The sequence below is a fragment of the Phoca vitulina genome, unplaced genomic scaffold (assembly GCF_004348235.1).
Source record: "Phoca vitulina isolate PV1807 unplaced genomic scaffold, GSC_HSeal_1.0 scaffold59, whole genome shotgun sequence".
NCBI lineage: Eukaryota > Metazoa > Chordata > Mammalia > Carnivora > Phocidae > Phoca > Phoca vitulina.
Genome location: NW_022589762.1, coordinates 8,325,829 through 8,352,083, shown reverse-complemented (window position 1 = coordinate 8,352,083; position 26,255 = coordinate 8,325,829). Strand labels below are relative to the sequence as shown.

Below are 26,255 nucleotides of genomic sequence, written 5' to 3'. Positions count from 1 at the left end.
TTCTTTCTTTCTTTCTTTCTTTCTTTCTTTCTTTCTTTCTTTCTTTCCTCTTTCTCTCTTTCTTTCTTTTTTTCCTTCCTTCCTTCCTTCCTACCTTCCTTCCTTCCTTCCTTCCGTCCTTCCTTCTGTCCAGGGGAGGGAAGGGGCTGAAGGAGAGGGAGTGAGAGAATCTTAAGCAGGCTCCACGCCCAGTGCAGAGCATGACACAGGGTCGATCCCACAACCCTGAGATCATGACCTGAGATGAAATCAAGAGTTGGACGCTAAACTGACTGAGCCACCCAGGTGCCCCCCCTTTGCCCATTTTTAAATTTGGGATATTTGGTTTTTTGTTTTTGAGTTGTATGTGTTTTTAATATATTCTAGATATTAACTCCTTATCAGATATATGATTTGCAAATATTTTCTCTCATTCCATGGGTTGCCTTTTCACTCTGTTGATTATTTCCATTGATGCACAGAAGTTTTTAAGTTTGATATACTTACATTTGTGTTTTTTTCTTTGTTGCCTTTTCTTTGTTGTGCTTTTGGTGTTATATCCAAGAAATCATTGCCAACTCCAATGTTATAACGCTTTTTCTTTATGATATTTACAGTATTCTGTCTTACATTAAGTCATTCTTCCCCTTTTTTTTCCTGTCCTAATATTTTATTGTTCACCTCTAGGCCTCTAGCTAGGTGGGCTCCAGGGAGGGGGTCACCATTCATCAGCTCTCAGCTGGGAGAATGAGAAGGCCTTGGCCTTGCTCTCCAGGGTCAGGGACTATGGAATTTGAAGGGGCAGGTCTGGCCTTTCCTGGGTCAGCATGGGTTATCCCTGTAGGGGCACAGGTTGGGGCCAAGAACCCGAGCTTTCCACCTGTCTGCTAGCCTAGCTGTATTTGGAGAAGTATTCATTGGCCCACACTGGTCTTGATGTGTCACTGCCTGGCTTCGAGCCAGTGGGACAGACTTCCCCATGTTCATCCATGTACTTGAAGGCCTGGTCCAGCTACAGAGCTTTGTCCATGGAGCACCCCCATAGACAAATCATTGACAGTGATCTAGAGAAGGATACCCTTGCCGTTGGTGATAAAGAGGCCCCTGTAGGCGATGCCTCCATCTTCCTTCAGCATGCCATAATCTTGGGACAAGCTTCTGGTTACATTGACCAGCAGGGGGATGTTGGGGGCAAGCCTCCTCCCTTCTGGGGACTGTTGATCCAAGCCAGATGAGTGAACTGAGAGTTGACAGAGACCAACACCTCACAATCCAGCTTGTGGAAGTCTTCAGCGTGCTTGCTGAAAGTGATGATCTCTGGGGGGCAGACAAAGGTAAAGCCATGCAGGTAGAAAAAGAGGACCAAGTGTTTCCCTCTAGTCCAGAAAGCTTCACCTCTTCGAAGGTGCTATCCCCAAGGGCAGTGGCCTGGAAGTTTGGGGGGATTTCCTATCTGCACGTTGCAGCAAGTCATGACTGAAAGCTGTATGAGCCAGGGCGGGACCCATGGACTAGCAGACTGATGAACACACGTTCTTATCACCCAAGTCTTTCTTCTGTGTTCAATTAGTTTTTGTATATGGTGTCAGGTAGGAGTTTAGCTTCATTCTTTTGCATGTGGATATCCAGTTTTCCTAACACCATTTGATGAAAAGATTATCCTTTACCCATTGTATAGTTTTTGAAACTGATTAAAGATCATCTGACCATATACTCAAAAGTTTATTTTGGGACTGTCTATTCTGTTCCATTGGTGTATACGTCTGTCATTGTGCTGGTACTATACTGCTTTGAGAGCCACAGCTTTGTAACATGTTTTAAAATCAGGAAGTGTGAGGCCTTCAAATTTGTTCCTTTTTTTCCCAAGATTGTTTTGACTATCCTGGATCCCTTGAGATACCATCTGAATTTTAGTATTTTTTTCTGAAAAAAATTTTTTTTGACAGGAATGACATTGACTGTGTAAATTGCTTTGGGTAGTATGGGCATTTTAACTTTTAATATTAAGTCTTAACAGCTTAATATTAAGCCTTCCCATCCGTAAACATGGAATGTCTTTCCATTTAAATTGTGTCTTCTTTGATTCCTTTCAGAAATGTTTTGTAGTTTTCAAATTACAAGTTTTTCACTTTCTTGGTTAAATTTATTCCTAAGTACTTTATTCTTTTGGTACTGCTGTAAATGAGATTGCTTTCTTAATTTACTTTTTATATTGTTTGTTGTTAGTGTATAGACATGCAACTGACTTTTGAGGTCGATTTTGTATCCTACAACTTTCCTGACCTTGTGTATTAGTTCCAACAGTGTTTTTCCAGCTTTAAAGAGATATGATTGCCATATAATATTGCATGAGTTTAAGGTGTGCAATGCGATAACTTGATATATGTATGTATTGTGAAATGATAAGTTAACAAATCCATCAACTCTTATAATTACCATTTTGTGTGTGTGTGTGTGTGGCCAGAGTATTTAAGTTCTACTCTCTTACCAACTTGAGGTATACAATACAGTGTTGTTAACTATAGTCACCATGCTGTACATTACATCCCAGGACTTATATTCCTCTTATAACTAGAAGTTGGTACTTTTTGCCTAACATTTTCCCATTTCCACTACACCCCAGCACCTGAACCACTATTAAAGTCTATTTGTATGAGTGGCTTTTTAATTTAATTAATTTACTTTTTATTTGAGTACAGTTGACACACAATATTACATTAGTTTCAGGTATACAACATAGTGATTTGACAAGTTTATATATTGTGTTATTCTCAGCACAAGTGTAGCTACCATCTGTCACCATACAGTACTATTATAATACCATTGACTATATTCCTTATGCTGAGTCTTTTATTCCTGTGACTTACTCATTCTATAAGTTTGGCTTTTTCAGATTCTATGTGTGAGTAAGATCATACAGTATTTGTTTTTCTCTAACTTATTTCACTTAGCTTAGTGCCCTTAATGTCCATCCATGTTGTCACAATGCAGCATTTCCTTCATTTTTATGGCTGAATATTACATTGTATATATCCCACACTATTTTTATTCATTCATCCATTTATAGACAGGTTGTCTTCATGTCCTGGTTATTGTAAATAATGCTGCAATAAACATGGGGTTGCAGATATCTCTTCAAAATAGTGTTTTCATTTCTTTCAGATATATACTCATTAAGAGGCATTGCTGGATCATATGTAAGTTTTATTTTCAATCTTTTGAGGAACCTCCATATTGTTTTCCATAGTGGCTCTTCCAATTTACATTCTTATCAACAGCCCTTTCTCTCCACATTCTTGACAGCATTTATTATCTTTTGATATTAGCATTTATTTTCTTTTGGTATCTTTTGAGATTAGCAATCCTAACAGATGTAAGGTGATATCTCATTGTGATTTTGATTTGCATTTTCTTTTCTTTTTTTAAAAGACTTTATTTATTTGACAGAGAGACACAGCGAGAGAGGGAACACAAGCAGGGGGAGTGGGAGATGGAGAAACAGGGTTCCCGCCGAGCAGGGAGCCTGATGCAGGGCTCGATCCCAGGACCCCGAGATCATGACCCGAGCCGAAGGCAGACACTTAAGGACTGAGTCACCCAGGTTCTCCTGATTTGCATTTTCTTAATGATTAGTGATTTTGAGCATCTTTCCATACCTATTGGCCATTTATATGTCTTCTTTGGAAAAATGTCTATTCAAGGTCCTTTGCCCATTTTTAATTGGATTTAAATTATTTAATTTAATTTTGTTGTTGAGTTGTAGAAGTTCCTTATATAGTTTGGATATTAACCCCTTATCTGTAGCTGGTTTGCCAATATTTTTTCCCATTCCATAGGTTGCCTTTTCATTTTTTTTTTTTTTAAAGATTTTATTTATTTATTTGCGAGAGAGAGAATGAGAGAGAGCACATGAGAGGGGGGAGGGTCAGAGGGAGAAGCAGACTCCCTGCCGAGCAGGGAGCCTGATGCGGGACTCGATCCAGGGACTCCAGGATCATGACCTGAGCTGAAGGCAGTCGCTTAACCAACTGAGCCACCCAGGCGCCCATTGTTGCCTTTTCATTTTGTTGATTGTTTCTTTTACTGTGCAGAACTTCTAAATTTGATGTAGTCCCACTTAAATTTTTGCTTTTGTTGCCTATGCTTTTGGTGTCATATCCAAAAAAAATCATTGCCAAGACCAATGTCAAGGAGATTTTCCTCTATGTTTTTTTCTAGAAGTTTGTTTCAGACTTACCTACAAATTTTAAATCCATTTTGAGTTAGTTTTTGTAAGTGGAATAACATAGTGGTCCATTTTGTTCTTTTCCATGTGATTATCCAGTTTTTCCAATTTTTTCCCAATTTTTCCAATTTTGCATGTGATTATCCAGTTTACCGTTTATTGAAGAGACTACCCTTTGAGTATTCTTGGCTCCCTTGCTAAATATTTATTGTATGGTATGTGCATAGGTTTATTTTTGGGCTGTCTATTCTGTTCTGCTGGTCTATGTTTCTGTTTTTATGCCAATATCATATTGTTTTGATTATTATAGATTTGTAATATAGTTTGAAATCAAGATGGGTGATGATTCCAACTTTGTTCTTTCTCAGGATTGCTTTAGCTATTTGGGGTGTTTTATGATTCTATACAAATTTTAGGATTCTATACAAATTTTCTATTTCTGTGGAAAATGTATAGGTATTTAATAGAGATTACATTGAATCTACAGATGTCTTTGGGTAGTATGGACATATTAACAATATTAAGTCTTCCAATCCATGAACATGGGATATGTTTTCATTTATTGGTGTCTTTCCCAGTTTCTTTCATCAATGTATTATAGTTTTCAATGTACAGATTTTTCATCTCTTTGGATAAATTTATTCCTAAGTTTTTTATTATTACTATTATGTAGAGTATTTATTATGCCATTGTAATGGAATTGTTTTTTAATTTCTTTTCCAGGTAGTTTATTGACAGGTAATTTATATAACACCAAAAGCATAGGCAACAAAAGCAAAAATTTAAGTGGGACTACATCAAATTTAGAAGTTCTGCACAGTAAAAGAAACAATCAACAAAATGAAAAGGCAACCTATGGAATGGGAAAAAATATTGGCAAACCAGCTACAGATAAGGGGTTAATATCCAAACTATATAAGGAACTTCTACAACTCAACAACAAAATTAAATTAAATTAAATAATTTAAATCCAATTAAAAATGGGCAAAGGACCTTAATAGACATTTTTCCAAAGAAGACATATAAATGGCCAATAGGTATGGAAAGATGCTCAAAATCACTAATCATTAAGAAAATTAAAAACACAGCTGATTTTTGTATTCTGCAACTTACTGAATTTATTAATTCTAACAATTTCTTGGTGGAATCTTTTTTTTTTTTAAGATTTTATTTATTATTTGACAGAGGGAGAGAGAGACAGGAGAGAGGGAACACAAGCAGGCGGAGTGGGAGAGGGAGAAGCAGGCTCCCTGCTGAGCAGGGAGCCCGATGCGGGGCTCGATCCCAAGACCCTAGGATCATGACCCGAGCCAAAGGCAGACGCTTAATGACCGAGCCACCCAGGCACCCCTTCTTGGTGGAATCTTAAAGATTTTCTATATATAAGATTATAGCATCTGCAAACAGAGACAATTTCACTTCTTCCTTTCTAATTTGGGTGTCTTTTAGCCTGCCTGCCTTCCTTCCTTCCTTCCTTCCTTCTTTCTTTTTTTATTTTCCATTTCCATTTTCCTAATGATTAGCATCTTTTCATGTGCTTGTTAGCCATTGATTTTTCTTTTTAGTTTCTATTTAAATTCCAGTTAGTTAACATACAGTGTAATATTAGTTTCAGGTGTACAATACAGTGATTCAGCACTTCTGTGCAACACCCGGTGCTCATAATAACAAGTGTACTCTTTACTCCCCATCACTTATTTAATCCATCCCCCATTTACCTCCCCTCTGGTAACCATCAGTTTGTTCTCTATAGTTCAGAATCTGCTTCTGGGTTTGCCTCTCTCTCTCTTTTCCCTTTGCTCATTTGTTTTGTTTCTTAAATTCTACATGTGAGTGAAATCATACAGTATTTGTCTTTCTCTGACTTATTTTACTTATCATTATACTCTCTAGCTCCTCCCATGTTGTTGCAAATGGCAAGATTTCATTCTTTTTTATGGCTGAGTAATATTCCATTATATATATACACCACATCTCCTTTATCCACTAACCAGTTGATGGACATTTGGGCTGTTTCCATGATTTGGCTATCATAGATAATGCTGCTATAAACATTGGGGTAGAGATTTCCCTTTGAATTAGTATTTTTGTATTCTTTGGGTAAATACCTAGTAGTGCAATTGCCGGATCATAGGATAGTTCTTTTTTTAACTTTTTGAGGACCCTCCATACTGTTTTCCAGAGTGGCTGCACCAGTTTGCATTCCCACCAGCAGTGTAAAAGGGTTCCCCTTTCTCCACATCCTTGCCAACCCCTGTTGTGTCTTGTGTTTTTTATTTTAACCATTCCCTGACAGGTGCGAGGTGGTATCTCATTGCAGTTTTGATTTGTATTTCCCTGATGATGAGTGATATTGAATATCTTTTCATGTTTCTGTTGGCCTCTGAATGTCTTCTTTGGAAAAGTGTCTATTCATGTCTTCTGCCCATTCTTAAATTGGATTATTCATTTTTTGGGTGTTGAGTTTTATAAGTTCTTTATGCATTTTGAATACTAACCCTTTATCAGATATGTCGTTTGTAAATACCTTCTGCCATTTCGTAGGTTGCCTTTTAGTTTTGTTGATTGTTTCCTTCATTGTGCAGAAGCTTTTTACCTCGATGAAGTCCTAATAGTTTATTTTTGCTTTTGTTTCCCTTGCCTCAGGAGACATATCTAGAAAGAAGTTGTTATGGCTGATGTCAAGGAGGTTACTCCACTTCTCTAGGATTTTTATGGTTTCCTGTCTCACATTTAGGTCTTTAATCCATTTTGAATTTATTTTTGTGTATGGTGTAAGAAAGTGGTCCAGTTTCACTCTTTTTCATGTTAATTGTCTAGTTTCCCCCACACCATTTATTGAAGAGGCTATTTCCCATTGCATAGTCTTTCCTGCTTTATATTAAAAAGAAAAGAGAAAGGACCCAAATAAATAAAATCACAAATGAGAGAGGAGAAATAACAACCAACACCACAGAAATACAAACAATATAAGAGAATATGAAAAACTATATGCCAGCAAATTGGACAACCTGGAAGAAATGGATAAATTCCTAGAAACAGAAACTACCAAAATTGAAACAGGAAGAAATAGAAAATTTGAATAGATCAATAACCAGCAAAGAAATTGAATCACTAATCACAAAGCTCCTAACAAACAAAAGTCCTGGACCAGATGGCTTCACAGGTGAATTCTACCAAACATTTAAAGAATAGTTAATACCTATTCTTCTTAAACTATTCCAAAAAATAGAAAAGGAACTCATTCTAAGAGGCCAGCATTACCCTGATACCAAAACTAGCGAAAGACTCCACTAAAAAAGAGAACTACAGGCCAATGTCCCTGATGAATACAGATGCAAAAATTCTCAAAAAAATACTAGCAAACTGAACCAACAATACATACAAAAAAAATAAGTCACCATGATTAAGTAGGACTTATTCCTGGGTTGCAAGGGAAGTTCAATATTCACAAACCAATCAATGTGATATGCCACATTAATAAAAAAAAGGAGAAGAACCGTATGATCCTTTCAAAGGTTGCAGAAAAAGCACTGGACAAAGTACAACATCCATTCATGATAAAAGTCCTCAACAAAGTAGGTTTAGAGGGAACATACCTCAACTTAATAAAGGTCATATATGAAAAGCCCACAGCGAATATCATTCTCAGTGGGGAAAAACTACGAACTTTTCCCCAAAGATCAGGAACAAGACAGGGACGTCCACTTTTACCACTGTTAAATATTTAACATAGTAGTGGGAGACCTAGCCACAGCAATCAGACAATAAGAAGAAATAAAAGGCATCCAAATTGGCGAGGAAGAAATAAAACTTTCACTATTTGCAGATGACATGATACTCTATATGGAAAACCTGAAAGACTCCACCAAAAAATTGCTAGAACTGATGCACAAATTCAGTAAAGTCTCAGGATACAAAATCAACATACAGAAATCTGTTGCATTTCTAAACACTAATAATGAAGCAGCAGAAAGAGAAATTAAGGGATCAATCCCGTTTACAATTGCACCGAAAACAAGATATCTAGGAATAAACCTATCTAAAGAGGTGAAAGACCTATACTCTGAAAACGATAAAACATTGATGAAGGGCACCTGGGTGGCTCAGTCAGTTAAGTGTCTGACTCTTGATTTTGGCTGAGGTCATGATCTCAGGGTTGTAGGATCAAGCTCCGTGTCAGGCTCTGTGCTCAGCAGGGAATCTGCTTGACATTCTCTCTCTTCCTCTCCCTTTGCCTCTCCCCACTGCTTGTGCATGCTCTCTCTCTCTAAAACAAATAAATAAATCTTTAAAAAAACCCAAAAACTCACATTGATGAAATTGAAGATGACACAAAGAAAAGGAAAGACATTCCAAGCTCATGGATTGGAAGAACAAATATTATTAAAATGTCCATGCTACCCAAAGCAATCTATAGATTTAATCCAATCCCTATCAAAATACCAACAACATTTTTCACAGAGCTAAAACAAACAATCCTAAAATTTGTATGGAACCACGCAGGACCCTGACTAGCCAAAGCAACCTTGAAAAAAGAAAAGCAAAGCTGGAGGTATCACAATTCTGGACTTCAAGTTATATTACAAAGCTGTAGTGATAAAGACAGTATGGTGCTGGCACAAAAATAGACACATATATCAACGGACAGCATAGAAAACCCAGAAATAAACCCACAACTAAATGGTCAATTAATCTTTGACAAAGCCATTGATGTTGTAAAGATATTTAAAAAAGACATTTCATTTAGCTTTTTATAGTTGTCTTCCTCAAAAGGGCTGGTCTAATTTATCAAGTCTGTAAGTGACTGGATATGGAAGTCTATATATCTAATATTTTACTGGAACAAGAAAATATTTTGAACCTTCCTATAGTGGACTGAATAATGGGCCCCCAAAGATGTTCACACCCTAAGCCCAGAAACCTAATGAATATGTTACATTCAATAGGATAAGGGGTTTTACAGATATTAATAAATTGAGGATTTTGAGATAGATTATCCTGGATTATCTGGGTGGGCCTAATGGACTCAAAGGGGACCTTACAAGAGAAAAGGAGAGGGATCAGAGTCAGGGAAGGAGATATGATGACAAAAGCAGGGGTCAGAGTTAAAGAGAGAGAGAGATTTGAAAATACACTACTTGCTTTGGAGATGGAGGCAGGGACCATGAATCAAGGAATGTACATGGTTTCTAGAAGCTGGAAAAGGCAAGGAAATGGATTCATCTCTAGAGCTCCAAAAGGAATACAGCCCTGCCAACTCATTCTATACTTCAGATCTTTAGAACCATATGATAATAAATTTATGTTGTTTTAAGTCACAGAGTTTGTGTTAATTCATTATAGCAGCATTAGGGAACTAATATACTTCCTTTGAATTTTAGCTTGAGTGTTGTCACAGGCTCAGCAGAGCTGACAAGAGAATTAAGCTGCCAGCTTACACATAGATTTTTTGGCCAGGGACCAGACTCCTGGTGGTTATTTTTTATTTTTTATTTTTGGGAGAGAGTGGGAGTGCAGGTGTGCACAAGCAGGAGGAGGGGTGGAGGGTGAGGGAGAGAGAGAGAGAATCCCAAGCAAGCACAGAGCCTGACATGGGGCTCGATCCCATGACCCTGAGACCATGTCCTGAGCCAAAATCAAGAGTCGGACACTCAATCAACTGCACCACCCAGAACCCCAAGTTATGGTGGTTATCTTGAGTTATAGTGAACTCTTAATTATGGACAACACAAGTATTACTGATTAAAAGAATGTTCAAAGTGGGAGAATAGTGAAAAATATCTCATCAGAGATCAAAATATACATTCCTTTTTGTGGGAATTTTTGCTTCCTTCTTATTCAGGCAGCAAGCTGATTTTATAATGCATTGCAACAAGGAAAGTAAGTGTCAGAGCTGAAGAAGCAGTAGCTTACTAGACTTACTAGCATTTGTTTTCCAAATCATAACCTTTAGGAAATTATAGGGATTTTGGAGAAAGTAGAAATTAAAATAGAGGTTCTGAGAAAAAAGGGAGTGTGTTAAAAGGAGGTAACAAATAAATAATGTAACAAAAGGAGCTGAGAACCAATGGGCCTCAGAGAGTTCATGTGGGTAGAGATGATGACTAGTGGAGAAATGGATGAAGGGCATGCACCTGGCTCCCCTTGGTTTGCCCCTGACTATTGTTTGGGGGAAAAAATTTCCTTTACCCTTCTTAGTTCTTTGGCTGGTCTAATAAATTAATATAGGCCAGATTAACAGGAGGAAAACAAATTTAATTATGTACATATGGCAGCCCCATAAAAATATAAGACCCACCAGCAGTCAGGCAATTGAAGCTTACATGTCATTCTGAGCTAAGGGGAAGGTGCTAAGGGTCTGGTACTTCAAAAGGGAAGAAGACAATTCACAGGATGGGAAGAGCAAATATGTGGTAAACAAATGTTTGCCATGCCATGCAGAGACAGTGGGACACAGAGAGGAATTTGATCTCCAGGCCTCACCAAGTTGCCCCCGCAACCTCAGTTTATCATACCTAACCCATATTCTTTGTAGTTATCACTGGTGATAGTTCTCTTTCTGGACAAGGCCCTCTATCTAAATTCTTCTGGGCAATTAAGGGAGAGGTAAAAGTTTTTCTTGAATCTGATGGGTCTTGATTGCCTTCAGCTCTGACCCACTAGAGGAGACTTGATATGTCTTCTGTGGCAGAGGAGAATCTCAACATAACCAAGGTCACATTTCTTCCAGTCTAGTCCAATGGCATGTGGATAAACAGTAAAAATAAATTGATTCAGAAAAAAAATTTAATGTTTATTATACAACTGCTTGAACAGAAATTCATACTTTCTGCATATTTCTTAATATCTAATTTATGATACAAGGGTAAGTTCTTTCCCAGTGTATACCCCTGCTGCTCCTAAAGTGTAGTCTATGAACCAATAAATTAAATTACCCAGAGTTTCTGTTCTCAGAAAACATCTATGGATTCCTCAGTAAAGATGTGTGCCTGCTAATTAGAGGAAAGATTAAATTTTCTTGCTCAAGAGTTTGAATTGACAATAACAAGTGGAGTCTGAAACTGCATCTAGAAAATCTTCTTGTATCATAAATTTGAGGAACCTCCATACTGTTTTCCAGAGTGGCTGCACCAGCTTGCATTTCCATCAAAGCACATTCTCAAGGAAGTAGTATTAAATATACAGAGACTTGAATAATATGAGATTTTGTTTTCTTGATGGCGGTCAAGTGACAAGGAACACTATTCATTGTTTGAACAATGTATACATATTCCCTCCAAATCTGCCAGTCTATCTAGGATTTTCTCTTGTGATCTTTTGTTTTTGTACTTGTACCTGGTCATAGTCCAGAGATCCTCTGCTGTCTCCATTTGTGACCTAGGACACATCCTGGTCTGCTCTTGCTTTATATTAATTTGGCATCTTGCCCATATTTTTATGTTGTTATTTATTTTAATTTATTTTCACTTTAGCATCCCCCCTGTTTTTAGTTTTTCCCTTCTCCTCAGCACCCAGAGGGCAAATCTATATCTGAAACTAATGTAACATTGTGTGTCAAGTACACTTGAAAATAGAAAATAAAAAATAAAAGGGCATGAAGAATAGGTGAACAAGTTGCAAAATGGAACTATCAGTTGGTCTAATACTTACATGACTTGATGTGGTAGATGTCTTTGCTCTTTTGTTTGGACCTTAAATTATTCTCAAGCCTTTGGTTTATTGCATCCTCCATTACCAGGAGGACCTGAAAACTGATAGTGACATTGCAGAATCTACTCTTCCTTTTTCCTGAATAAACTATGGATCTCACTGAACCCTGAAGGAATTTGTACTATTTCTAGCTTGTTCCTGAGTTTTCATTTTATCAGTAACTCTTCTTCCACTTGAAAAGTCCCATCAAGAAAACAAAATCTCATATTATTCAAGTCTCTGTATATTTAATACTACTTCCTTGAGAATGTGCTTTGATGGAAATGCAAGCTGGTGCAGCCACTCCGGAAAACAGTATGGAGGTTCCTCAAAAAGTTGAAAATAGAGCTACCCTATGACTCAGCAATTGCACTACTGGGTATTTACCCCAAAGATACAAAGGTAGAGATCCGAAGGGGCACCTGCACCCCAATGTTTATAGGAGCAATGTCCACAATAGCCAAACTATGGAAAGAGCCCAGATGTCCATCGACAGATGAATGGATAAAGAAGATGTGGTATATATATATATATATATATATATATATATATACACAATGGAACATTATGCAGCCATAAAAAACCCAAATCTAGCCATTTGCAATGACGTGGATGGAACTAGAGTGTATTATGCTAAGTGAAAGAAGTCAATCAGACAAAGACAATTATCATATGATATCACTGATATGTGGAATTTAAGAAACAAAACTGGGGATCATAGGGGAAGAGAGGAAAAAATGAAACAAGATGAAACCAGAGAAGGAGACAAACCATGAGACACTCTTTTTTTTTTTTTTTTTAAAGATTTGATTTATTTATTTGACAGAGAGAGGCACAGTGAGAGAGGGAACACAAGCAGGGGGAGTGGGAGAGGGAGAAGCAGGCTTCCCGCTGAGCAGGGAGCCTGATGTGGGGCTCGATCCCAGGACCCTGAGATCATGACCTGAGCCTAAGGCAGACGCTTAATGACTGAGCCACCCAGGCACCCCAAGACACTCTTAATCATAAGAAACCAACAGGGTTGCTGGAGGGGAGGGGAGTGGAAGGATGGGGTAACTGGGTGATGTACATTAAGAAGTGCGTGTGAGTTCTAGAGGGGAGGGGGGTGGGAGGATGGGTTAACCTGGTGATGGGTATTGAGGAGGGCACGTTCTGCATGGAGCACTGGGTGTTATGCACAAACAATGAATCATGGAACACTATATCTAAAACTAATGATGTAATGTATGGGGATTAACATAACAATAAAAAATTTAAAAATTAAAAAAAAAAAAGAAGTGCATGTGATGTAATGAGCACTGGGTGTTATATAAGACTAATGGATCACAGGCCTGTACCTCTGAAACCAATAATACATTATATGTTAATTAATTGAATTTATTTATTTATTTATTTATTTTTATTATGTTATATTAGTCACCATACAGTACATCATTAGTTTTTGATGTAGCGTTCCATGATTCATTGTTTGCTTATAAAAATAAAAAAATTAAAAAAAAAAAGAACGTGCTTTGATCAATGATTTGGGGTAAGGATGATTTAGAGAGCCTCACTGAGTTATTGGTATTGAAGACAGGGAACCTGCCTCTGACATTCCAAAACTCTTATGTCACCCTTTCTTGTTTTGGAAATTCTACTGTTATTTAGCCAAGAAAATCATGAAATATTTTTCCATTGTGTGCTTCATGAGTCAATGTGTCCTTGACTCATGAATACTGATTAACAATCTTCTAAGGTTCTTGAAACTTCAAGGATTCTATTTTTACAAGCATGTCCCACACTATAGAATATTCATGGATCCCATGCTATTTATTATTTCCTTCCTTAAACTCTAATTCATATCTGTAAAATTGAGCTGTTGCTTATCTTCCTAGAGTGAAATGACTTATGTTTCCTCCTAAGACATTTACTTCATGGGTACAGTACTAAGATTATCTAATTGTATAATTCTTTCACTTGTTTGCTTACTTATAGAACATCACTCTTGGAATTAACATCATTTCCTAATCCTCCATTCTTGGTTTTACTTCTACCCCCTCACTGAAGTGAAAAAGAAAATAAGTTCTCACTTCCACCCACAACTCTGAGGTTATTCTTCTAGAAACACTGTGCTCGTAAGGCATACCAGGAACCTCTTATGTCTGTTTCTCTGACGTTTTTATCCAGGAAACCTGGATTTATTCAGAAAGATTGGACCTTAGTCATTGTACTCTTAAAGGCTAGGAAACTTCAGATATAAAATTCACCTCAAAAGAAGTAAGAGCTAAAGTCCCCCCAAAATTTAAAAGCTTTTCCTTTATATTCAGAAAAATGCAAGCAAAAGAACATTAAAAAATAAAAAAATGTTAAGGATTTCTCCAAATATGTTAAAATCATTTACCTGGTGTTTCCCATTAAGTTTCTCTATTTAATTACCATGTTAGATCTTTCAAAAGACAAGCATGTATATGACACGAAGGTAATTCATTTATATGTCTTCAGTGTATGAACAAACATTCACATCTTAGTACTGTAGTAGAGATCAGAGCATGATAATATGTTAGGAAAAGATGAATTTAGAGAAACAACTGAGCCTTATGAGCAATTAGGAAGATTAAAAAAAAACCATAATTCTGGGAGATGAAAAATTGGAGAAAATAGTAAAGCTTGGGGAAAGTTAGGGCAGTAAAGGGAGAATGCCATTCAAGAAGAAAGAGAATAGGAAAATAGGCAGTATGGACTTCTCAGTATTGCCAAAGTTTATATTTGGCCATTTGTTCAGAAGGTGTTTCTAGGATTCTTCTAGCTTACATTTTGCCCATTATTATTAATCTTAGGTTGTTAGTCATCTCTTTCCATGCTCCAGACTTCTAGGAAACTGGTTTCCTGAACCATTAGATTGAGAAGATTGTGGCTTTCTGCTTTTATTTTGCAGATCTGACAGAAGGAAGAGCTGGTGGTCCCAGGAGAAGCCTCAGAGTATCTCTCTCATTTCCATTCCACCCTTCGGGAGCTGTTTCCTTGTAGTTTATTGTGTAAATTCTTGCTTGAAATGGAGACATCTAGGGCGCCTGGGTAGTTCAGTTGGTTAAGTGTCTGCCTTTGGCTCAGGTCATGATCTTGGGATCCTGGGATTGAGTCCCAGGTTGGGCTCCCTGCTTAGCAGGGAGTTTGCTTCTCCTTCTCCCTCTGCCACTCCTCCCCCGCCGACTCGTGCTCTCTCTTTCTCAAATAAATAAAATCTTTTTAAAAAATCTATTAAAAAAAAAGAAATGGAGACATCTCTTCATTACTTCCAATACAGCTTTTTAAACAAGTGTCCCTCAAAATAGCTTTCTTTCTTACCCTTTTAATATATCAATTTCTACTGTAATTTTCTCCACTTTTATCAAATAGAATTCAAAATTTTGTCAAATGTTTTTTCTTACATGATTGAAATAATCATATGATTTTTTCTTTTATTCTGTAATGTGTTAGTTACATTTATTGATTTGTGTATGTTTAAACAGTTTTGCACTTCAAGGATGAGTCCCACTTGATCATAGTTTATAATCTTTTTAATGTGCTCTTGAATTTGGTTTGATAGTATTTTGATGATGTCTGCATCTATGTTTAGCAAGGATATTAGCCTATAATTTTGTTTTCTTTCAGTGTCCTTATCTAGCTTTGGTATCAGGGTAATGCTGCCCTCATAACATGAGTTTGGAAGTGTTCCTTTGGCTTTAATTTTTTGGAAGAGTTTGAGAAGGATTAGTATTAACTCTTCAAATATTTGGTAGATTTCACCTGTGAGGCCATCTGGTTCTAGGCTTTTATTTGTTGGAAGATTTTAAATTGATGATCAAATCTCCTTGCTTAATATTGGTCTGTTAAGATTTTCTATCACTTCATGATTCAGTCTTATGAGTTGTGTGTTTTAGGAATTTATCAATTTCTTCTAAGTTATCTAACTTTTGGTTATAATTATTCTGGGTAGTTTCATATGATCCTTTCTATTTCTGTGGTATCAGTTGTAATGTATCTTCTTTTAATCATAATTTTAGTCATCTTTTTTTTTGGTAATGTCAACTTTATCTTCTCAAAAAAACAACTCTTTGTTTTACTTATTTTTTCTGTTGACATTCTAGTCTCTAGTTTATTTCTGCTATAATCTTTATTTCCTTACTTCTGCTAACTTAGGCTTAGTTTCTTTCTAGTTCCTTACGTGTAAGGTTAGGTTGTTTATTTGAGATTTTTAAAAAAATATTTTATTTTTTATTTATTTGTGTGTGTGTGTGAGAGAGAGAGAGAGAGAGAACACAAGCAGGGGGAGCGGCAGGCAGAGGGAAAAGCAGGAATTTTTCATTATAAACTTTCCTCTTGAAACTGTTTTTGCTGCATTCCGTAAGTTTTGATTTATTGTGTTTTCATTTTTCTTTGTCCACAGATAGTTTTTGATTTCCCTTTTGATGTCTTCTTTGACCCGTTAGTTGTTCCAGAGTGTGTTGTTTAATTTCCACGTATTTATAAATTCTCTTGCTTTCTTCCTGTTATTTTCGTACCACTGTGGTTGGAAAAGATAACTTGATATGATTTCAATTTTCTCAAATTTGTTAAAACTTGGTTTTGTGACCTAACATTTGATCTATCCTGGAGAATATTCCATGTGCACTTGACAAGAATGTGTATTCTGATGATTTTGAATGAAATGTTCTGTATATGTCTTTAGGCCCATTTCATCTGAAGTATAATGGTGATGTGATTTACAATAAGAAGTATATATTTGGTCTCTTTCTACTAAAACTCTTGAAATTTCCTAAGTGATGAAAATGAGATAGGTGTCTTTTGGTATATTTAAGAGGTGATTTTTGGAAAGCACCTAATGATGAAGACTGGTTGCAAGGAAAAGCAACCATGTGATTAGAAAGTTGAAACTTTCCCCATACCTTGCCCTATGCATGCATCTCTTCTGTCTATTTTTGAGCTATACTTTCATAATAAACTGGTAATCTAGTAAGCAAAATGTTTCTCTGAGTTCTCTGAGCCCCTCTGGCAAATTAATCAAGTCCAAAGAGGGGGTCATGGGAACCTCAGATCTATAGCCAGTCACTCAGAAGCAGAGGTGAGAACCTGGACTTAACAACTTGCATTTGAAGTTTGGGTTGGGGCTGGGGGCGGGGGGGAGGGCAGTGAGATCTGACACTACCTCCAGTTAGATAGTATTAGAATTGAGTTTAGTTTTAGGACACTCTGCTGGTGTTGGAGAATTGCTTTTTGGTGTGGGGCTCACCTCCCCATTTTGGAATTTCATACAGAATTGAAATTGGTGACCAGAAGTGAAATCAGTCAGAATCTTAGTAGTTTAAATTAATTATTTCCTTGTTGAGTTTTTGTCTGGATGATCTATTCAATTTTGAAAGTAGGGTATTAAAATTCCTACAATTATTACATTGCTATCTATTTTTGCCTTCAGATACATTTATAATTGTGTAATCTATTTAGGCACTCCAATATTGGGTGCATACAACTGGTAATTGGTATATCTTCTTAAAGAATTGATCCCTTAATCATCTATAACAACTTTTTTTGTCTCTTGTTACATTTTTGACTTAACACATATTTTGTTTTATATAAAAGTATAGCTACTCTGCTCTCTTTGGGTTACCATTTGCATGGAACAATTTTTTTCCATCCCTTTACTTTCAGGCTATAGGTGTCCTTAAAGCTTGTTAGTCTCTTGTAGGCAGCATATAGTTGGGTCTTGTTTTTTGTTTTTTAAATCTATCTAGCTACTCTATGTCTTTTAACTGGAGAATTTAACCACTTACCTTTATTTTATTTTTTATTTTTTAAAAATATTTTATTTATTTATTTGAGATAGAGAGAGAGAGCAGGGGCAGGGGAGCAGAGTTAGAGGGAGAAGCGGGCTCCCTGGTATGGCAAGTGGTATGAAAATAACATAGGGCTTGATCCAGGACTGTGAGATCATGATCTGAGCCAAAGGCAGATGCTTAACCAACTGAACCACCCAGGCGCCCCTAACCACTTACATTTAGAGTAATTATTGATAAGTAAGGACTTACTATTACCATTTTGTTAATTGCTTACTGATTATTTTGTAGTTCCTTTGTTCTTCCTCTCTTGCTGTTTTTCTTTGTGAGTGGAATATTTTTTTGTAATGGTATACTTTGATTCTTTGTCTTCATCATTTGTGTATCTATTAGAGGCTTTTGCTTTGTGATTATTATGTGGCTTTCATAATACATCTTATAGTTATAACAATATGCCTTGATCTGATAACAATTTAGCTTCAATTTTATAAAAAAGTTCTATACATTTATTTGCCCCCTTGCAATTTATGTTGTTGATGTCCCAATGTCTATCTTTTTATATTGTGTATCCATTAACAAAATATTGTAGCCATGAACATTTTTGTCTTTAATCTAATAGCTATAGTTCAAAGTGATTTACCCACCACCATTGCAATATTAGAATATTTTGACTTTGACCATATCTTTACCTTTACCAGTGAATATTATATTTTCATATGTTTTCATGGTACTAATTAGCATCCTGTCATTTTAGCTTGAAAAACTCTTTGTGGTATTTCTCATAAGGCATATCTAGTGGTGATAAATTCCCTCAGCTTTTGCTTGTCTGGGAAATACTGTATCTCCTCTTCATTGGTAAAATATCCTGGGCTGAAAGGGTTTGTTTGTTTGTTTTTTTCTCCAGCATCTGAATATATTATCCCAGTCTTTCCTGGCTTGCAGGGTTTCTTGAGACAAATCTGTTAATAACCTTATTGGGATACTGGGGAGTATGCAATGAGCCTTTTTTCCCTTGCTGCTTTCAAAATTCTCTTTCTTTGATTTTTGAGAGCTTGATTATGTATCTCAGTGAAGATCTCTGGGCTGAATCTGTTTGGATATCTTCGAGCTTTTTGTACCTGAATGTCCATATGTGTCCCCAGATTTGAGTAGTTTATAGTCATTATTTCTTTAAATAAATTTTCTGTCCATTTCTCCTTATCTTTTCCTTGTGGAACTCCCATAATGTGAATATGATTTCTTTATGAGGTCCATAATTAACATGGGTTTCTTTTCTCTTTTTCACTCTAATTTCTTCTTCTCCTCTGGATAATATCAAGAAATCCGTCTTCGGGTTCTCCGATTCTTCCTTTTGCCTGACTGAGGCTGCTGTTGAAGCTCACTATTGTATTTCTGCTTTTATTCATTGTATGCTTCACCTCCAGAATTTCTGTTTGTTTTTTTAATGATTTTTATTTCTTTGTTGAACTTCTAGTTTGTTCAGCACAGCCTGGGCATGCTGGGTCAAAGTCCAGCTCTTTTCCCAGGGCAGTAACAGGATAGCAGCAGCACATCCCTGGTGGTGGCCCATTAGGGACATGTCAGAACGCAGGGGATGGGTTGCAGAGAAATGACTGTTCAGTCCTGGCAATGACTGGTTAGAGCGGAGAACTGGAACCCCAGGGTGGGGTCAGAACCCTGCAGCTCACACTCATAATGGCAGTGAAAGCATGACTTGGTACCCAGCAGGTAGAGCAGCAGCAGCTCTGGTCTGCATATAGCAAGGTGCTGTGTCATCCGGATCCTGGAGAATGGGGCATAGCTGTGACTGGGGCCCCTGAGGGCAAGTGTCATCACTGAGGACAACTCCAGCCTTGGGAAAGAGACATAGCAGCAGGGACTCTGGGCTGCTCCATCATCTGGGATCCCCATTGGTGAAGATTTTTATTTCTTTGTTGGAGAAAAGTTTTTCTTTCTTTATTGGAGGAGGTGGGCAAAATGATGTGACTACCGGTGACCACCGGTTGCCGTGTGAGCTGGACCCACGCAATTGGAAATCCTCATTCCCACTCCTGTTCTTGGGGTGTATGTTCTGTCTCCTGGTCTCCAACTGAGCCACCCAGGTGCCCCATAACAGTTCCTGCTTTAAACTATAACTCTGGGGTACCTGGCTGGTTCAGTCTGTAGAGCATGGGACTCTTGATCTTGGAGTCATGAGTTCAAGCCCTACATTGGGTACAAAGCTTACTTAAAAAATAAATAAATAAATAAACTGTAACTCTTACAATTTAACAGGATGGACATAGAAAAAATACACAAACCTATAAATAAATAAAATAAACAAATATTCTCAAACTCTGAGATAGCAAAGTTTTCCTTCTTAAGATTGGACACAGAGAAGAGTGAATATATTTAGGAGGATTGAAGAGAGTTGCTATTAAATGGTCAGAGTCATGCTGGCAGATTTTAATTTTAAAACACATGAGACAGAATAAATGTAGGAGAACAGGAGTAAGGCTTGTGTTCTGGTGGTTTGTAAAAACATACAAGTTTGTAGACTAACAAACACATGCTGAAGTGTAAGGGAACTAATCCTCTTCCTCTTTACCCGTGATTCATCAAAGCTTTACATAATGGAAATATGACAAGGGTGTTTTGTTGTTGTTGTTGTTGTTTTTAAGTAGGCTCTTTGCCCATTAGGGGGCTCAAACTCATGACCTTGAGATCAAGAGTTGCATTCTCCAACAACTGAGCCAGTCAGACACCCCTGGCAGGGTTTTTTTTTATGACTTGCTTGTGAAATGCAATACTATTGAAAGACACTGCTTTGTGATGTGTAATCAGACTTCCTGTTCTAATGTTTAAATTTCCATTTAGTTTGAACTCTGTTCTGAGTTCCAAGTAAGTAGGTCCTGCTGTTTCACTTGGAGATCTTTAGTAAGAATTTAAAATGTTGAAAGGAGGCCCTAGATTTTACCAAAAAACTGCCTCTTTTAGTGCTCCCCATTTAAGTAAATGGATTCAGTATATACCCAGGTGCTCAAATTATACATCTGAGTCATTTTCAGTAATTTTTGTCTATTTACCCCGTTTTGTGTTGGTCTCAGCCTATCAATAAGTGATGCTATCAGCTAGACATGCCTGGGGAGTTCACATGGGCCCACTGCAAATCCACACAGACATCTCCCCTTTTGGAACCAATGTTGTCTGGACCAGCCTTTGTGGTCCTTACGATTGCAAGATGCCCCCAGCAATAACCATCAGGAAACTTTGGGGAGAAACAACAACAACAACAACATTAGATTTAATACTCACAAGTCCTGGAGGGTACCAGCATGCCTGGGGCCACACAGTAAAGTCAGAGGTAGAGAGAGAGAGAGTGAATAAGCCTGGAGTTCTGCTTTTATTGGGGAGTAGGCCTAGGTGAGAAGGTCCTAGAGTTTTGTGAGTTAACCTCTTTATTGGTGAATTTAAAACAAACGTAAGAGTGGTATTTAAAACATAGAAAAGGATAAACAAGCAACCAAATGGTCTGTTATCTAAGTCAACCAAAGATCTCTAAAACGAAACTTCAGGGAGTGGGGGGCAATATTGGAGGAGGCCATCAAAAGGATGTGACCACTGGTTGCCCTGTGAGCTTGACCCAAGTAATTAGTAATTCTCATTCCCTCTCTTGTTCTTGGGGTGTATGTTCTGCCTCCTGGTCTGTACTGGGAATCATTTTAAGGATGTAGTTTTGAGAGAGTAATGAGTTTTTGAGACTATCTGGACAGGTCGAAGACGTGGTTGTGTGATTGAATCTCACTAAGCCCTTTATATAAACTTTAAAATTCTGGCGGACAAGTGTGGTGGTCTACTTGTCTTTAGTCAACCAAGACAAACCTCATATGTAAGTTCCTTGCTTCTTAAAACTGCCACCCACAGTCTGGAGTGGTCAGCCTCTTTCTTCAGTCTCTCCTTGCCTTCTGTGTATGGGGGCCAATTTTAGATTTCACCTATGGAACTCCTGACACTGTGGCCAACAGAAGGTCTGGCTCTTTATCTAGTTATGTTGTTGGCAATGTGTTTATTTGACATAGCCATCTTTTCAGTTAAAAGCTTAAGTCAGACATTTGCATTACCATAAAAACAAAAACAAAAACCAAACTGTCAGGCACTTATACCTATGTGAACACAAAAACCTGCACACAAATGTTGATAGCAGTTTTGTTCATACTCACCAAAGCCTGAAAGCAACCAAGATGCCCTTTCAGTATGAAATGGATAAATAGCCAGACAATGGAATATTATTTAGGATATTATTTAGAGCTAAAAAGAAATGAGCTATCAAGTTATGAGAGGAGATGGAGAAAACTTAGTCATACTACTCAGTGAAAGAAGCCAATCCTAGAAGACATACTATCTGATTCCAACTATATGAAATTCTGCAAAAAGCAAAACTTTGAAGAGAGTAAAAAGATCAGTGGTTGCCATGGTTTCAGAGGGGAGGAAGGGATGAATAAATGGAGCACTGAAGATTTTTAAGGCAGTGAAAACTATTACATCTTATAATGGTTGATACATATCATTATGCATTTGTCAAAACCCTTTAGAATGTATAACACAAAGAGCGAACCCTAATATAAACTATAGACATTGATTGATAAAAATATTTCAGTGTTGGTTCATTGATTTTAATAAATATACCACACTAGTGTGGGGTGTTCATGGTGGGGAAGGCTGTGTGTATGCTTCTGGAGGGAATATGTGGGAACTCTGTATTTTCACTCAATTTAGTTGTGAAACTAAAACTTCTCTAAAAAATAATGTCTATTAAATTACAAAAAAACCTATAGAAGTAAAAAAAGAGAATTCTTTGCTGTGCGTGAATAAGAATGGCTTAATATTTTAAGTTTATTACTTGAATTGGTTAGACATTTGATGTCTCTGCTTAATTTTAGTGTGCTTAATCTACCAGTTCAGAAAAATGTGCTAGTATCTCCAACTACAAATTTTGATTTACCTGTTTCTCCCTCTATGTCTGTCAGTTGTTCTTTCATATATTTTGAATCTCTCTCTCTCTCCACTATTATGATTAAACCTTCTTCTATGGCTCCTTTCAACAATATATAACATTCTTTTTCATCAGTTATAATATTATTTTGCATTGAATTCTATTTTATTAGAACTTCAAATTGATAGTCAAGCTTTCTTTTGTTCATACTGCCTGAATCTTTTTCTTTTATCTTTTTTCTTTCATTTTTTATTTCATTTCATTCTTTCAACATTTTTTGATGTTTCTACTTGTTTTACATGTCTCTTGTAGACAGCAGCCTTTGATCCAACTTGAAGATTTCTTTGGGTTTTTTTTTTTTTTTTTTTTTGGTCTCTGTTATTTTTAAAGATTTTATTTATTTGACAGAGAGAGGTATAGCGAGAGAGGGAACACAAGCAGGGGGAGCAGGAGAGGTAGAAGCAGGCTTCCCGCTGAGCAGGGAGCCTGATGCAGGGCTCGATCCCAGGACCCTGGGATCATGACCTGAGCCCAAGGCAAACACTTAATGACTGAGCCACCCAGGTGCCCTGGTCTCTGTTTTTTTTTTTTTTAAATAGTTTGTTCGACCCATTTATATTTATTGAGATAATTTTATACTGAGTTATCATTCTTATCTTGTTTCAGATTTTCAGTGTACTCTTTTTCAATTTTATTTCTTTTTAAAAATTGCTTCCTGCTTTTCATTAGGTTAATCAAAATATTTTCTTATTTTAAAAAGTTACATTTTATTTTTGGCTTATGGTGGTTACTCTTAACCTCAGATTCATGCTTGTGATTATTGCCCTTATTAATTTCTTAGACATTGTGTTAGTCAGGATAGAGTATATTATACTATGAAAAACAATTATACCAAAACAAACCAAAATGTTTCTTTCTCATGCCACATAACAATTTCTAGTTTGCTAGGTTCTATGTTACAATTCTCCTCGCTTGGCAGCCAAAACAGATGAAGCAGCCACTATGTGGAATAATGGCAATGACTGTTGGGGAAAGACAGGTCTGGAGGGTCTCTCATTGGTATTAAATACTTTGACCTAAAAGTGACACGTGTCACATATTATTGGCCAGAAGGAGCCACAAGACTCCACTTAACTTCAGGGACTGAGAAGTAAAATCATCCCATATGATCAGAAGATAGTAAAACTAGAATATTTGACAAACATAAGTAATAACTCACACACTTACCAATGTCCTTATATTTCTCCTTAAAAAGACATGCAATGTTAGCACATTCTTAATGTTTTTCGTCCCCAGGCTCCACGTTGCTATTGTCTCTAATTAAGCTTTTAGATTGTTACAGATATACATTCCTTTAAAAATTTCTTTGGTCTTAGCTTTTTCTGAGACAACAATAAACTTCACTAAAGGTCTTAGGTCATTTTATAAAACAATAAATTTTATTAAAATGTTTGATTCTCCCTTCTTGTTTCTTTGGCAGCACTTGCCTGCATTTACTTATATGTTTAAGGGCTTATCACTTATATTTTCAGTGATAGATTTATTTGGGTAGAATATTTATATAGTGTTCTTGTATAGAAAAGACTATTTGGCTGGATATAAATTTTAGATTCCAAATACTTTTTAAAAAATAGATAAAAAATATTATTCCATTGTCTTCTTGCATCCAATGTTACTATTGAGAAACATGAGGTAAATCAGATTTTTCTTCCTTTGTAGGAGATTTGTTCTTTTTCTCTGGAATTTTTAAAAATACTCCTTCTATCTTTGGTATTCTTAAATTATGGTAATTTTTCTTAATACATAATTTATTCCTAGCTTTTATTATACTATGAACCCTTTCAAAAGCCATAATTCTATTCAAAATAAATAATCTTATGACTTATTTTCTTTTCATTAGTAAGAATTTCATTACCCAGAAGCTGCATAACTCTATCACACAATTTTCCCTTCTTGTGATGCGAGTAGCCACTGGTGGGTATTTGATGACTAGATCCATAAAGGCACTGAGTTCCAAGATACTGATATTGTAGGTGTATAATTTATTTGTCATTTATCAGCTGGGATACTTTTATTAAGAGATTTTTTTTTCCTCTCTACTCTTGTACCTATAACATTTCATCTGAGAAATGCAGGATATATACCTGATTCTTTCAACTTACTTACTGATTATCAACATTCATGAATTTGTTCTCTGCAACTCTCAGAAGGTAGTTCAATTAGTTCTTATAATACCATTATAAACTCATGGATTTAAAGATATTTGATGGGTGTCAATCCATTAGAATTCTTCATATTAAAGCTCAAATAATATCACTTTTAACCAGAGAAAGACTCTTTAAGTTGACTTCTGAGTATTTTTGACATGACCCTAGAAGTATTTGATAATTTCCTTGCTATTTGGAATGGTTCCAGGCTCATCCTCTACATTCCTTCCCCCAGATATGAAATCATCCATTTTTATGAGAAACTCAGCTTTCTCTTAGTGGAAAATATCATTTCAAGACCACAGTCACAGTGCTAAGGATGGTCACTGCTCAGCTGGAAGAAGTTTTTTAAAATAAATATTTTGTGGATACATGCTTTTTTTTTTTTTTTTTGCTTTTAAAATGGCAAGTATTTTTTATTATGGGTCATTGCTAATAAATAATACGTGCTTACTAAATACAGACGCAAGCCAAATCCCAAACACATACCAAGGTATCAACTGGATACAAGAAACACTTTCTTTCCCTTTGTGAGAGAGACCCTCACACCAGCATGAAACCTCGATAATATTGCTATTTTCTGTTATCATCATTAGGCAGTTCTATCCATTACCTGTCAACTTCTAAATATAATTGTAGGAGAGAGAGACGTAATTTGAGGAGAAAACGGAATTTATTTAGGGAACGATAAAAACAGAAAACTACTTCCAGCGAGGATCAATACTATAGCTGACTTCCTTAAAAACAGTCTTCCCCTACAGCTAAGATATGAGGTTGTGCTGTTCGGCCTAATAGAACATTACGGCTTAAAAAAAAAAAAAATCCTCCCAAGAAACTGCATCCTTAATAGCTGAAGAGGGTCAAGGAAGGAACCCTGCATCCCGCCCAGAGGGTGGCGGGAGCAGAACGCTGTGCTGCACGGTGGCCGCCCTTGCACGTGGCAGAAGGAAAGGAGCAAGGGTAGACACCCCAGAACGCCACAGTGTCGCTGCTGACGTACTTCACCCCTGCCCTGCTTCTCTAGCGTGGCTTTCTCCCCTCTCTTCCACTTCTCCAGTGCAACAATCCGTTCCCAGTATTTGAGATTCACGAGTCTCCCATTCTGGCGTGTGTTGGTGCCTGGAAGCATCGCCACAATACGTATCGTGCTGAAATGTGTCGGTCAGGGCAGCTGCATCTGCAGGTTGGTGGCTGCATACTCGGACCAGTAAGTTCTCCATTTCCAGCAGCCTGCCCCAGGGAGGAGCAGCCTGCCGTAGACGCTCTGTCTTTCGCGTTAGAGCATCAAACTCTTTCAGCACGAACCTGGCCTCCCTTTGCCAGTCCTCTTCCTTTTCCGGGAAGCTCAAGTACGCACTTCTCAAGGGCTGTAACTGTCCCTTTTCTTGCAT

The 26,255-nt window shown here is 37.0% G+C and overlaps 1 pseudogene; it reads right to left on the bottom strand.

Moving 5' to 3' along the window:
* Positions 1-620: 620 nt before the first annotated feature.
* LOC116623531 lies at positions 621-26,255 on the bottom strand (annotated as a pseudogene).